This window comes from Halichoerus grypus, chromosome 11 (genome assembly GCF_964656455.1).
Source record: "Halichoerus grypus chromosome 11, mHalGry1.hap1.1, whole genome shotgun sequence".
NCBI lineage: Eukaryota > Metazoa > Chordata > Mammalia > Carnivora > Phocidae > Halichoerus > Halichoerus grypus.
This window is the reverse complement of record NC_135722.1, coordinates 88,119,961-88,134,026: the sequence shown is the minus strand read 5'-3', so window position 1 is coordinate 88,134,026 and position 14,066 is coordinate 88,119,961. Positions and strand designations below refer to the sequence as shown.

General features: G+C 40.9%; 1 protein-coding gene across 4 annotated transcripts in view; it reads right to left on the bottom strand.

Annotated features, from left to right (window-relative positions):
- ETS1 (ETS proto-oncogene 1, transcription factor) overlaps positions 1-11,656 on the bottom strand; it is a 128,814-nt gene extending 117,158 nt beyond the window's left edge. Inside the window, exon 1 of one of the 4 annotated variants that reach the window (XM_078058778.1) lies at positions 11,534-11,656. The gene's annotated coding sequence lies outside the window, so the exon portion shown is untranslated. Of the gene's footprint in view, positions 1-11,522 lie in introns of all 4 variants that reach the window. The other 3 variants (XM_036106022.2, XM_036106023.2, XM_036106024.2) reach the window with 3 other exon arrangements.
- Positions 11,657-14,066: the final 2,410 nt, after the last annotated feature.

The following is a 14,066-nucleotide window of genomic DNA, read 5'->3' as shown; positions in this document are numbered from 1 at the left end:
GGTCAATGAGGACTGGTCCTGACCATATATCATGAAGACAGTCTCAATGAGTTCAATGTTCCCTTCCTACTAAAACATTCCTTACCTTTAATCTTGAAATCGGACGCGAAAGTCCTAATGAATCATCATCAATCTGTATATCCCTACTTGAACTTTTTTGATCTACTCATGGATGAGACTTACAAGTTAACAACATGGAGTGTGCCATCCTGAGAATGGATTAACCATAATCAGATTCCCTAGGGTACATTTGGTCTTCCCTCCAGGGCCCTACAGGGCAACCTATAGCTTTGGGAAATGTCAGGTTTGGGAGCACTGTTTGTGCCGGCCATTCAGCCCTCCGATGTCCTCCAAAAAAGTCCCACGGACCCCCTGAGGCATCACAGACCTCAACCATTCACGTAACAAGCACAGTGAAGGCGTCCCTTGTTAGAAACTTGCTTATCCGTTCAGTAAATAGTTACTACGTGCCTGTTATGAGCTAGGCACCCTTCTGGTCATTTGGGACCCACTTGGTAAACAAAGATTCCCGACCTCGTGGACCTTACATTCTCTCTGACTCAGAATAAAGCTGAGAAAGACAGTCTCTATCTTCAGACGGTGGAGAAAACAGACTTACATATGACTATAATATAATGTGACGAGCAGTTTACCAACAATATAGAAAAAAATAAGCGGTCAGTTCTGCTAGGTGTGGGGAATGGGAAATCGTGGAAGATTGCGCAGTGTGAGGTGTGACCATGTGGCCGTATGAGTCATCCCTATACTCCCACAAGCAGCAAAGACCTTTCCTCTTCTGAATTCCTATTTTATTTAGGTGTTAATAAGAAAAAGGACTTTTGGAAGTGGCAGCCTTGTCCTGAAGCCCAGCTCAGGGGCATCAAGAGTTTCAATCACCCAGCCAGACAACACCGCTCCGAGCAACGTGGATTGGGGAAAGGTTCAGTGGAAATATGTTTTCTCTTTCCAGCTGACAGAGTGAGGGAGGAAACCTAGGGCTCCACATATGGTGGATTCAGTGCGGGGCTGTGTTCCTGCGGCTTCGTTAGATGAATGACACTTCCCTTGGGGAAAAGCCCTTCGCCCAGGGAGGAAGCTGAACAGAGGGAGTTGCCAGGGCACTCAAGGGCTCTCATCTCAGGAAATAACTCTGGGACAGAAATGGATTACTGCTGTATTATTTTTTGGAGAAAGAAAAAAAGAACTCACCCTTTTTCCACTTGTAGATTGTGACACAGAACAGCTGCTTGGGACATAAACCCTTTCAGGAAAAGCAAAAGGAGTGTCTGGGTGATACTTTTTTTTGACTTGTTGGCCAAAGAGAATTCCCTCCCACATAACATGAAACATCAGCTGGACCAATTTTTTTTTTTTTTGTCTTGGCATTATAAATGTTTATTACCTAAGTACAAAACAACTGTGTGATTTAAGATTTACTCCCTAGCCTAGAAGCATCCATAGGCCTGTCAGAATGTAGAAAGGGTTGTGAAAAGCGGAGCTCATTTTTCTTGAATGGGACCAACAATGGCCAAGTAGCAGATAAATGTGTCTGAAGTGACTTGATCCTCAGGATCCTGCCCCGGCCTCTCAGCCCTCATGCCTCCCCACACCCACTGCACCTCTGCTCCTGAAACGTAGAACTTCTGTTCCCATAAGCTCTCCAGGCCAGCCCTCGCTTCCCTGCCCTTCTCATGTGACCCCCTCTGATAGAAATGCCCTCCTGTACTCCTGCTCCTTAGCCATCTACCCGCTTCTCCTCCAGCTTTGAGGCTCCTCTCAGGAGCTCTCGCTGCCAGGAACCCCTGCAGCCCTCGCCTTCACCCCAATCAGGGCTAGCTGCCCTTGAGCTCTGTTCCCCACGTGTGTTTCTATCACTGTGCCCAACGCACTGGTTTATAAACATCTGTTTCTATTTGCCTCTCCCACTAAACTCGGAGCTCTTTGAAGGCAGGCACTAGGCCTTTTTCATCTTTGTATCTCCAGACTTTAAGACAGCCTAGGCAGCATAAGAGAATTCTTTTTTTTTAAAATTAGTGAATAATAGAATGACTTGGTCTCGCAAGACCAAAAATGTAAAGTGGATCAGATGTTCATTTGATTCTCAAATCAGAGAATCTGAATAGATTGCAGAGCTAAATAAAGATCCACTTGAAATAATAGGTGTGGGGGCTCCTCGGTGGGTGGCTCAATCAGTTGAGAGTCCGACTCGTGGTTTCGGCTCAGGTCCTCGTGGTCTCTGGGTCCTGAGATGGAGTCCCATGAGTCGCCACTCAGCAGGGAGTCCGCTTCTCCTCTCCCTCTGGCCCTCCCCTCTCTCTTGAATGCACACTCTCTCTCTCTCTCTCAAATAAATAAATCTTTAAAAAAAAAAGAAAAGAAAGAATAGGTTTGTTGCATGATCCATTTCTAAGTGTTGGCCATTAATGTCACCTTATCACAGAAGTGTTCTCCAGCACCCCATATGACACTTAGCTGCTTGTTGATTGTCTCACCAACTCACACCCCATTAGAACTTAAGGATTTCGTCCGCGTCTTCACTCTGTACCCCGGGCCCTACACTATACTTGGTGACTCTAGGAGTTAAGTTAGAAAACGTGTACATGCCCTTTAACTCGCCTAAGCCCCCCATCGTTTTTTTTTTACACATGAGGAGAAAGACACAGGCAATGCTGTAAACGACCAGGCTGAGATCTGACTCTAGGACTTCAGCCACCTTCTCCTGGGCTTCTCTCTCCTCACTCTCCTCAATTTTCCAGATAAAAATGCTCAATCCGTGCAGAGGACAAAAAAGATAACAATTTGGTTTATGTGGATGTATCAGTCCAGTAACGGACTTTGAACAGTTTTCTGTGGGACTCTGGGGAGAGCTCTAGCCTTTGTAAAGCATGCTACCCGTGGACTGTTTCTGGACCTTTCCACCCTCCGCAAGCCTAGTGACGGGACCTGACCTGCAGGTTGATGCTGCCTTTCACCCAGATCCCTCCAGGGCAGGGTGAGGGATGCCCAGAGTGCAGAGAGGCTGGGGAGGAGCAGGGGTATGTCAGGCCGAGGCAGCAGGAGTAGGAAATCCCAAAGAGACGAGGCCTTCATGAAGGCTGAATCCAGTACACATCAACTCTGCCCCTCCTTGGCTGCATTTCTACATGAGTACTGTGACATCACTGTTTTTCATTTTGGGTTCTGGGCTCTTCAAGGAAACACTATGCCTTTAGGGAAATAGCAAACTACACTTAAGTGCTTTTTTTTTTTTTTTCGTTTCGAAAATGATTGTTTTTTGGCAAAATAACATACATTTATTGAAGAAATTACAACAAAAACACAGAAATGTCTGAAAGGAATGCCAGAATCACCCAAAATCCCACCATCTAGAGATAATTGTCCTAATACGCTGTTCAACGTTCCTCTGGGTCTTTTTTAATGTCTTTTCGAATGTAGATATAACATATACATAGGATCATAATTTTACCTTCGTGATGTAATTGTCTGCATGCTATTTTGTTATCTGCTTTTTTCATTGACATTTGACATATGCTATGAACATTTTTCTATGTCAAGAAATATAGCTCTACGTTCCAAAGTTATGGCTGTTGAGTATTGTATTTTATGTATGCATTATTCTTTTCTTAATGAGCCTCTTATTACTGTAAAATTAATTTGTCCCCAATTCCTTGTCATGATAAAAGTTCTTAAAATATTTTCTCTTGTCATTAACTACCTTCAAGTGGTATTGTTGGAACAAGGAATGTGTACAAACTGCCTTCCATAATAGAGAAGCGAAAATTATACAGCCACCAACAATGGCATTGTGTTCTAACTTTGACCTTACCCTCCAGGCTTCCTGTTAACTTCATAGGTCAGGAATCATGGCTACAATCTATGCTAGGTAGAAAGATGGCACATGGAGGATTCAACTGTGGAGTAAAGCTATGATACATAGATAATGTAGATAATTTGCTATGCAAAAGTTAAATAGATTTGCAACTAGGATTTCTCCTAATATCAAGAATTTAGGATTCCCATTAATTTGTATTAAAAAGACACCCTTTTGGCCTAGAATGCAGGAGAAAAAGAATTTGACTTCCAAAAGGACTATCCATTCAAAGAAAAATGACAGAACCTTTGCCAAACTAAAGACATTGCCATCCATGTCCTCAAGGCAACACCTTGAATCTCCAATGAATAGTTTGAATTTCTTCTTTATGAATGCCAAGAAAATCTGTTTTTAAAGACTCAGAATGAGCACTACCTCTTTGGGAAGCTTTTCCTGAACCTCCTAGGCAGTTAGATGAGCACCCTCGACCCTCCTCCATGGGACTCACTGTAACAATATGCCTACTTTGGTATTTGGTATTTGGTCCAGAGTACTTCCTGTATAGATGTCTGTTTCTGCTCCCAAATCCTGAGTTGCTTGAGAGTAGGGACTGCTTTTTTTACCCTACATAGTAGACATGCAACAGGTTTGTTGACTGAATGAAAGAACCTGTCCATGAAATAGAGTTAGATTGTGCAACAGTATGTCTCATGGTCTGAGTATTTCCAAAGAGTGAAGATATCTCTAGAACAAAAAAAAGATCCATCCCCTGTGATGATGTCCATCCATATGCAACACTAAGATTAGACTTCTTTAATGTTAACTACAAGCAGAATCATATTTTTCTTTTTTAAAAATAGACTTTATTTATTTATTTGAGAGAGAGAGAGTGAGCGAGAGAGTAGGAGTGAGAGGTTGGGATGGGAGGCAGAAACAGACTCCCCACTGAGCGGGGAGCCTGACACGGGGCTCTGTTCAGGGACTCCAGGATCATGACCTGAGCGGTAAGGCAGACACTTAACCAACTGAGGCACCCAGGTGCCCCAGAATCATATTTTTCTTTAAACTAATGAATGCACCAGATTGACAAGTTTATCTATTACATCATTCTCTTAACTCTCATGAGTAGTTCATTGGTAATTTTCCAGTCATTTTAGTAGATCTCTCCTTTGATCTGTCAGTGTAACAAAAGCTACCAAGTTCAATTCCCCCAAGAACTCAAATTTAAGCATATTTAGACAGTTTCCCAAGGAAACTCTGTGGTTGCAATAAAGAGAAAAGAGAAATAGTTCAAAGAATTGGAGATAGCTTCTCTTCCTCGCTCCTAAATCTTTAAGAACTTCATTTTCTTGACTGGGTATTTCAACATTACAGTAGTAAACATTCCTTCTTATTTTAAGTAGCCAACCCTGACCCATAAAGGCAGTGTTCTGATTTATGTGCTGTTGCCTTCTGTGTCTTAAACTAAACGCGGCACCTTCACTCAATTCACAAAGCAGCCACTTAGGGTACAGCTAACATCACAGTCTTACTTCTCCCCTGCTTCACTGATAATTAGTGCTCCAAGCCTTACTTGAATAGAGGCATGAACATGACTCATAGCCATCTCCTATTTCTCTAAACCACCCCCAGCTCCTAACTAAAGCATAACACTTTCAAGTTCTGTACAAATTGACATAGATCAACCATTCTTTCTTGGAAGACTAAAAATACACTTATGTTATACTATTACAAGAGTAATTGCTTTGCCCTTCCTCAAGGAGTAACTCGTTAATATGTCCTGAAAAAGAGAGAGAATATAAGACAGTTTTAGTCTGTGTACCATAGCAATTAGGAAATAAGGAGTACCTCGTAGACTATTTTATGTTTCCTCATCATGGAAACAAATCCTTCCCCGTCACACTGCTGGAATGGCATTGTGAACAGTGGGCAGAACGGAGTTGCTTCTTATAAACATCAAGGGAATACATTAAAACCTGCCTGCTCTTAAATGAGAGGAATTTTATGACCACAATGTCAATCCTAGTCTCTGAAACCTAGCAGAAACTAGCAGTCTACTTTTTCTAGTCAATCAGGCTTCATGTGGGAGCATCCTCTGGAAGACTGAAAGTAACATTCAGTACACTGTTTTACAGTAAAAGTGCCCATAGCCTCGTCTCCAAATGTCATTCCTCAAATCCTATATTTAACCATGGAATTCAGCAAATGATCACAGTTGGCCACCATGCACATCGTAGTTACTATGAATAACTGAATAGATAAATTAAAATTGTTTTTTACTAAAAAACTAGAAACAAAAATGTGTAAGCTAGAGAAATGACATTAAGTACTCTGCTTCACAATGACGGATATAGCGGAGGTCATGGTATATGAGATTCTTGGCCAAGTCGAATCCAAAGAAGGTCTGCAAGACTAAAAATGTCACCTCTAACCCGATGGATGCTGCCCAAGAAATCCCTAAAGAGTCTAGAATTTTAAATAATTACTTTTCAACTCACAGCGTGTGGAGCATATTGGATATAATCTAGAATTTAGATATGGTTCGGGATCCTAAGAAGCTCTCAACAAAACTGAAAGACATCATGAACAGAGGTAGGTACTAAGAGAACATGAAAGCGGAACAGGATAGATTGAATAATGCCCTTTTCAAACTGAACCAAAGGACACCAGCTGCCTTAGATCTCTCAAATCCGGCAAGCAACTTCTTGGACTATGTCTGATTATGATTTTCATGGTGTTGTTTCATTTGTTTTACTGCCCAAATTGTAAGGTTCAGATTTCTGGATGTAATGTTAAACAGCTTACTGCCCCTCTTATAGAAAGAGGGATTTTGCAAAGTCAGTCAATTTTGGAGTTGGAAAAGAGCCATCAAACCCGCCATTTTTTTTCTTGGAATACACTGTGCTCAGAGAGGTTAAGTGTTTACCAGCAATAAAGAGCTCTGGAGTTACAGACTGCGGGTTAACCCGAGCCTATGGCCACGGGTGAGTTTCTTAACCTCACAAAGTCTTAGTTTCCTCAACAATAAATTGGAGGTAATAATACCCATCCTTTCAGGATCATTGAGAAAGGCTGGATAAAATAAATGTGCTTAGCAGAGTGCTTTACACATGATAAAATGGTCAACAAATAGTGGTCATTATTTATTGCTATTTTGTCACAACGCTTGGCATTAGTAAGCATTCATGCATTCATAGTCATAGCGGGTTTTATTAATTATTATTTTCAGTGCCCAAAACAGCAGAGGCTATTCATTCAGGTATTAGAGCTAGAACCCAGATGGCCTAAATCTCTTGTCTCTTTTTCTAAAGGACTTGCATTTAAATAATCAGAAAAGGATTCTCTTCCGTAAGCAGGGGTTGAGTAGGCATTAGTTAAGAATTTCACTGGAGAAAAGAACCACAATTTCTGTTGAATGGTAGTCTATTTGTACCATTGTTATGCATAAAACCAAGAAGTAAGCATTTTTCTTACAGTGAGGAGCAAACCCATTGAAAGATTGCATGGCACATGGGGGAAATATTGTAGCCTTTCTCGAGTTAAACCAACATCTTTTTGATATAAATGTCTATCTTTTGTGGAGTAACACTTCAGCGACTAGATACAAACATAAGGAAGTAGTAAGCTGCTTACAGAAAATACTGCAAGAGTTTTTGTTTGTTCACGTTTTTAATTTTTTGTGTGTTTTGGCTTTTTTTTCTTTAGAGCCGCACTTCCCCAACTGATTTGCATAGGAATCACCTGGGAATGGTGTTACAATGCAAAGCCTGAGTCAGCAGGTCTGAGGTACAGCCGGAGGACGATCTGCATTTCCAGCAAGATCCCACGTGAGGCTGATGCTGTGACTCAGAGGACCTCACTTTGAGGAGCAAAGAAGCGTCTGGACAAACTTGGTTAAATGTGTGAGTGATTACAACAAGGCAGGTGTTTAGGAGGCAAAGCCCACTGAGGACCAGGCAAGAAGACATCTGTGGCACAGGCTGAGCAGAAGTTTGATTTTTTTATCTTAGCTACAATACAAGCCTGGCCAGGGGAACCTGCAGCTCAGGACCTGTCCGTGCCTCTCAAGCCACGTGCCCGAGGATGGCCACATCTGACAAGGCTTCTCGCCTTTCCTAGGAACTTGTGGTCTTAGCCTCTAATGTCAAGAAACTGGCATCGCTATTCTCTCCCCATTGACTGGAACCCTTTTGGATTAAAAAGCTCACTGGGAGCACCAAAAGGTGATCAAGGAAAATAAGTTGCAATATATTTTTCACAGTTTTAAATGACCTAAAACTTTTGGAAACTCTCTGATTTGTGTTTTGCAACTTCTGGTGCATCGGAGATAATTTCAAAATGAAAAGTTCAAAAAATTTAAATGCAAGAAAAAGGCTAAAATTCTGGGGGTTTCTACTTTTCCACATCGCTTGAAAATTTCTAGATTTTGTTTCCCCCACTGAGAATATTTTCTTGACATCTTCACTAAGAAGTTGCTTCTTGACTCTCCTTCTAGTAAGTACTATCCCAGCCTTCTCCTCTAAGGTCTTGAGACAGTGGCAGCCCTTGGTCAATGGAATATCAAATCTATCCTCTTCTATGAGAAATGAAATTGATCAGAAATAGATTTCACTCCCTTCTCTAGACACGATTTCTTGCTATCTGAAGTCCCAAAACACTCATAGACTGTGTCACATAGCTTAGCACTTATATTGTCTTTTATTTTCAACCTCTTTTCAGGTAAGATCTTGTGTTCTAAAATAAAATTATATTGATTTTAAAATGGAACTTCCATTATTATTCTTTCTGTATCTGTCACATCACCCAACACAAGGCTGGAGACAGCACAGAAATTCAGTCGATATTGGTCACAAGAGACACTGGAGGAGATATATGCTGATCTAGTCAACCAGACCTTGTAACTTTTCCACACAGTGAGTATCTCTCTGACAATGAATGGTTGATTCACAGATCCCCCCCTTTGGAAAAGAGGCCTATTCCACAGTATCCTCCCAAATAAGAGTAAATCATGAGTCAAAGCAGAAAAATCCAGACTAAACTCGTGTAAGTATCTGAAAGCTACGAAGGTTCCTTTGAGATCCAATGCCAGCCCCAAGGTCTGGACTCACAGCCCCTGGGTTCTAATCAGGTCCCACCTCTAAACTGGTCATATTACCAAGCCTCCGTGTCTTCATCTGTTAAATGGGAATAACAAGAGTGCCCACCTCAAATACTTCGATGTGGATTAAATGAAGTAGTCTGTGCAAAGCATTCAGCAAGGGCCCCGGAGCATGCTAAGTGCTCGATAAATATTAGGAATTATTATCCTCCTGCTGGTAAAGTGGAGGAAACCAGGTGTGATACCCGGAGAATCACCAAGATTAAAAGGTGGAGTTTCCTAAAGCTACATTTTCAGTAGAGCAGGGACAAAGGAGATGAAGAGACATAAAATGAGTTGTTTTCATGTCTGAGTTTCCCCAGGATTGAATACTCACAAAATTTGCCTCCCATGCCACTAAATTGCTGCATACCACATTTAGTTTGCTCAAATACTAAATACTTTTTAATTTCCATATAGAAAGAAAGAAAGCTGGGAGTGTGGGGGGTGTCCCAGCTTCTAAGATGTAACCCTTCCTTCTGCTACTTGATGCAGAAATGGGAATTTTCAATGGGTAATTAGAAAAGGAGAGTTGCTGTGGAAAACAGATCTGTTCATCAATGAATAAAATCAGGAGGTACGGCAGAATGCCAATTATCGGTGAGAAATTCAGTAGTACACTGAGGCTCTGGGTGTAATCAAAGAGAGGAATGTCAGGGCTAATCATATGTTTCCCTACCATGTGTCTGTCTTCTGCCTCACCCTCCCCAAGGGACCTGCACCCACACACCCAATTTGTTACAATATTACTTCAGACCGTCCCTCAACAGGATTGGCACTTTTATTCTTTATGCTGTTTACTCATCTTTGTGGAATAGGTGGGGGGCAAATCATCGTTCACATTTTAGGAACAGTCAGGTTAAATACCTGTTCTCAGTTACCAAGCCTGTCCCTAATGGGACCCAAATGCACATCCACTTTCTCGATGCCAAATCCAGCGGCTGGTTCCAGTTCTGACCCCGCTTGCCTTTGAACTTCATTGTAATCTGAGGCAGGCAATTGGCCCAGGTCCATGCTCTCAACCAGCACTCCAGGGCCACAGATTACCAGGTGTTGAAGGATGACACCTTTAACCCACCTTCTTCCAGGCTCTACTCTTAGACCTCGTGGCCCCTCTACCCACTAGCACATCGGTGTAAGGGACCTGGTAGCAAAGATGCCCTCTGTAATCAGACTCTCTGCCTCCCTCCTCCTCAGCAGCGGAACCAGGACGGAAGAGGCTGTGAGGCTGCTTTTGAATGTTTGTTTTTTCACTACTGAGTTGGCAAGGATGGAAGTTGTTGATTTACAATTAGAAGCAGCATGCTTCTTCAAATATTAATATTAATAACTACAATACTGAACACATGAAAAGGGCTTTTCATCTTCAAAGCACTTTGCAGACATTAACTCATTAGCTGTCCCTTCCCTCCATTCAGGAACAACAACAGGTAAGTAAGAATCTCATCAGCAACAGTGGCCACCCAGCAAACCCTCCACGCATAGCCCCTGCCTGCAGAAACAAAGGGTTTGCTTTTTAGATAAAAAGGAGACGACGCAATCCAGAGCCACAACTGATGAAGAGTCAAAATGTCAGTCATTTTACAAATCAAATGGAACTGCCAGAGTTATCATTGTAGAATCTGTTTTTCCTGTTGTTTAGCCGATACCTCTCTTTTCAGTTGCCCAGCAATGGTATGAAATAAGGGGGGAAATGGTTTTAAAAAAAATCTTACCCAAAAAGCAGTAAGGAAAAGCTACAAGTGAATGCCTTGATCTCAATAACCCAGAATTTTTTGAACAGTTCGTCCACGTATAATGCTACTTTAAAAGGTGGGATAACAGGGGCTTGTTAAAGCAGCTGAGAAGCCACAAAGTGGCATTACAGGAGAAAAATCACCGAATGGAGGGGGATGTCCACACCCCTTGCTGTTCAGCTGCAGCGCCACTGAAGTCCGGCTCTGCGGGGGAGAGAAGAAATCCCCCCGTGACTTTGAGACTCTCCCTGTCTCAGCTACAGCCCCCCAAAACAGGTAGAATATTGGAGGAATAGGAGTCACAAAACAGGGAAAAGCACCCAAAAAAATACCAAAAAAAAAAAAAAATTGGCTACTTTGGCTTGCAAGATTCAAACCTGTAGCAATTTCCTCTCTATAAAAATTCATTAAGGGGCTAGGCAAAACAAAAAAAAAAAAAAAAAAAGGAAAGCAATAGACTTGCTAGGAGTGAAAAAGAAAAAAAAGGAATTTCTATGTTTAACTACAGCTTTATTTCTTTGGAACTGCTCCAATATGCGAGGAAAATTCAGAGTTTCTGACAAGTAATCTGCGAGTCTCTAAAACGTGTGTGATTTTGCTTTTATAAAGCAGGGAAAAGAGTGAAACACTCTTGATTTCAGACTATTTTAAGAATGTTAAGAAGTATTTTTGAAAATTGTTATTAAGTAATTGAATGGAATATATAGAAAAATGTGAAAAGAGAAAGAGAAAACCCGCCTGTATCCTGAAAGTCCCCATCAATTTACTGTTTAATCCCCCAGAATGAAACAAAAAAAAGGGGAAAAGAAAAATAGCAAAGTTTTAGGCAGAAACTCACACTTCACTTACTACTTTGCCGGAGAGCCTGGGTGAAGAAAAGGTCCTGAGTGAGCTTCCCTCAATGTCTGTGGTCTCTTTCCAACTACCTGCGGGAATGCTCCGCTGGATGGCTATAGAGGATGCAAAGACCATAATGTTTCTAATAGAGCTGCCTCCTTAAATTGGGGGGTGTGGTCAAGACCGGGAAAGCTGGAAAAAAAGGCCATGTGCCCTAGCCCCTGACACTGTGGAGGCAGCCACTAGGACAGGCTCTTTGGTCCAGGTGGAAAAGCAAATGTTGTTACTGGCTGGGGTAACACTAAACCACACCTTATTTTCTATCCTTCAAATTATCCTTCAATTAAATGTAACTCAGCCATGGAGAGTAACGAGGAGGGAGATGAGCCTAAAGGAACTAGCTCTGTGGGATAAGGTGTCTCATCCTCTGCTGATGCATTAGATTTACTTTCTACTGAATATGTGAATATTCATGGATTCAATGGAGTCCCATTTAACCTAGGCAAGGGGTCTGGAGAGCCAAAGCTTGCTGTAGAATCAGGTCCCACAAGGCTGTCAGAAAGCAGGATATCTACCAACAAGTCACCTGCTCAGCCTTATTTATTTATCCTCTGTTAACCTGATGTGAAATGCGATATTCCCTAAGGAGAAGAAAATAATTATATGGAACGGAGCTGACCAAATAGAGCCTTGGGAATTCTTAAAAATAAAGTTAAAACACCCTAGTCATGTAAGTCTGGCTTAGGTGATGTCTAAAATAGATTAGTTTCAGTGGCCCTGACTCTGACACAGCAATTAAAAGACAGAAATGTTCATATATTTCCCATTTAGAGAAAATGTGAGCAATGTGAAAATCATACATTAGTTTTAGATGAAAATATGCAGCATCTTTTATTCACATATTCAGAACCACGGTAAAAATGTTACATTCATGTACCATCATTTCTATGAATACGGTTATTTTGTTAGAGAATTTTTTTTGAAAAGTCATTATTTGGCTGCTCAATTTAAGACTTTTATCCTAAAAGATTCCTTTTCTTTTCTTTTTTTTTTTTTTTTTGAGGAATAGATGGGAGTTAGGATTTGTCATGGTTGGCTCCTTTCCCCTTCTAATGAAGTCACAAATGCTCAACTTGGAAAGTCTATGAAAATCTAATAAATGTCACTCAGAGCAACATCATCATTATCCTTCACTATATAAAGCTAGCAGTGCAGTTAAGATGGTGTTGTAATTAAAACAGGATTTTACTGCTCATCTTTTGCCTATGCACTTTAATATGGCTTTGAAGAAAGGAAGAGATAGTGCCATTGGTGCAGTTTTGTTTAATAAATGTCTATGCCAGGCACTGTGCTAGACGCTAGAAAAATAACAAGTTTGCACTGTCGTGGGAAGAGAGACATAAATCCACCATTGCAATACAGTGTAATGCATGCTATTTAAAAAGCTCATGGTCAATTAAACCAATTGCAACTAATTATAATTGTATTTACTATGTTTGCAAGAGACTTGAAAAATGCAGAGAAGACTTGAATTCTTGTCCTCCAAAGGGGTACAGTGTGATTATTAAGAAGTTCTGGAGTTGGACGTTGTCTACATGAGAGTTCATACAGACAGCAACCGTTTAGGACCTTAGCTCCATCCTCTACCACTACCTGTCATGGTGAGAAAGAGCATAAGCTAGAAATCTGAATGGTGCCAAATAAGTCACTACTGTTGTAAATTGCCAGGAGAACGCCCAAGAAAGCAGGAAGTGTTGTTTAAAATAGCATTTTCTAAAATGCAGCGTTAGATCAGTATCCACATACAATAAATGAATAAATAAAGTTGAATCCTTATCTTACACCATATACAAAAATTAACCCAAAATAGATCAAAGACCAAAACATAAGAGCTAAAACTATAAAATTCTTAAAAGAAAACATAGGGGGAAACTTCATGACATCGGATTTGGCAACGATTTATTGGATAGGACACCAAAAGCCCAGGCAATGAAAACAAAAATAGGTAAGTTGGAATTCACTAAAATTAAAACCTTTTGTGCTTCTAAGGACACTATTAAGAAAGTAAAAAGGCAACCCACAGAATGGAAAAAAATATTTGCAAATCCCTGATAAGGAATTAATATTCAGGGTACATAAGAACTCCAAACAAAACAAATAACCCATTACGGAATGGGTAAAGGACTTGAATAGACATAGATAGAATAGACTGCAAAGATATACAAATGACCAATAAGCACATGAAGAGATGGTCCACATCACTCATCATCAGGGAAATGTAAATCAAAATCACAATGAGACACCATTTCACACCTATTAGGACAGCTCTTATCCAAAAAAACAAAACAAAACAAAACAGCACTAGAAAAGAACAAGTGTTGGTCAGGATGTGGAGAAATTGGAACCCTTCCACAAATCCTGGTGAGAACATAAAACCGGTATGCCCACTATGGAAAACAGTATGGTGGTTCCTCCTAAAATTAAACATGGAATCATCATAGGATTCAGAATTCATTTCTAAGTATACAGCCCAAAGAATCGAAAG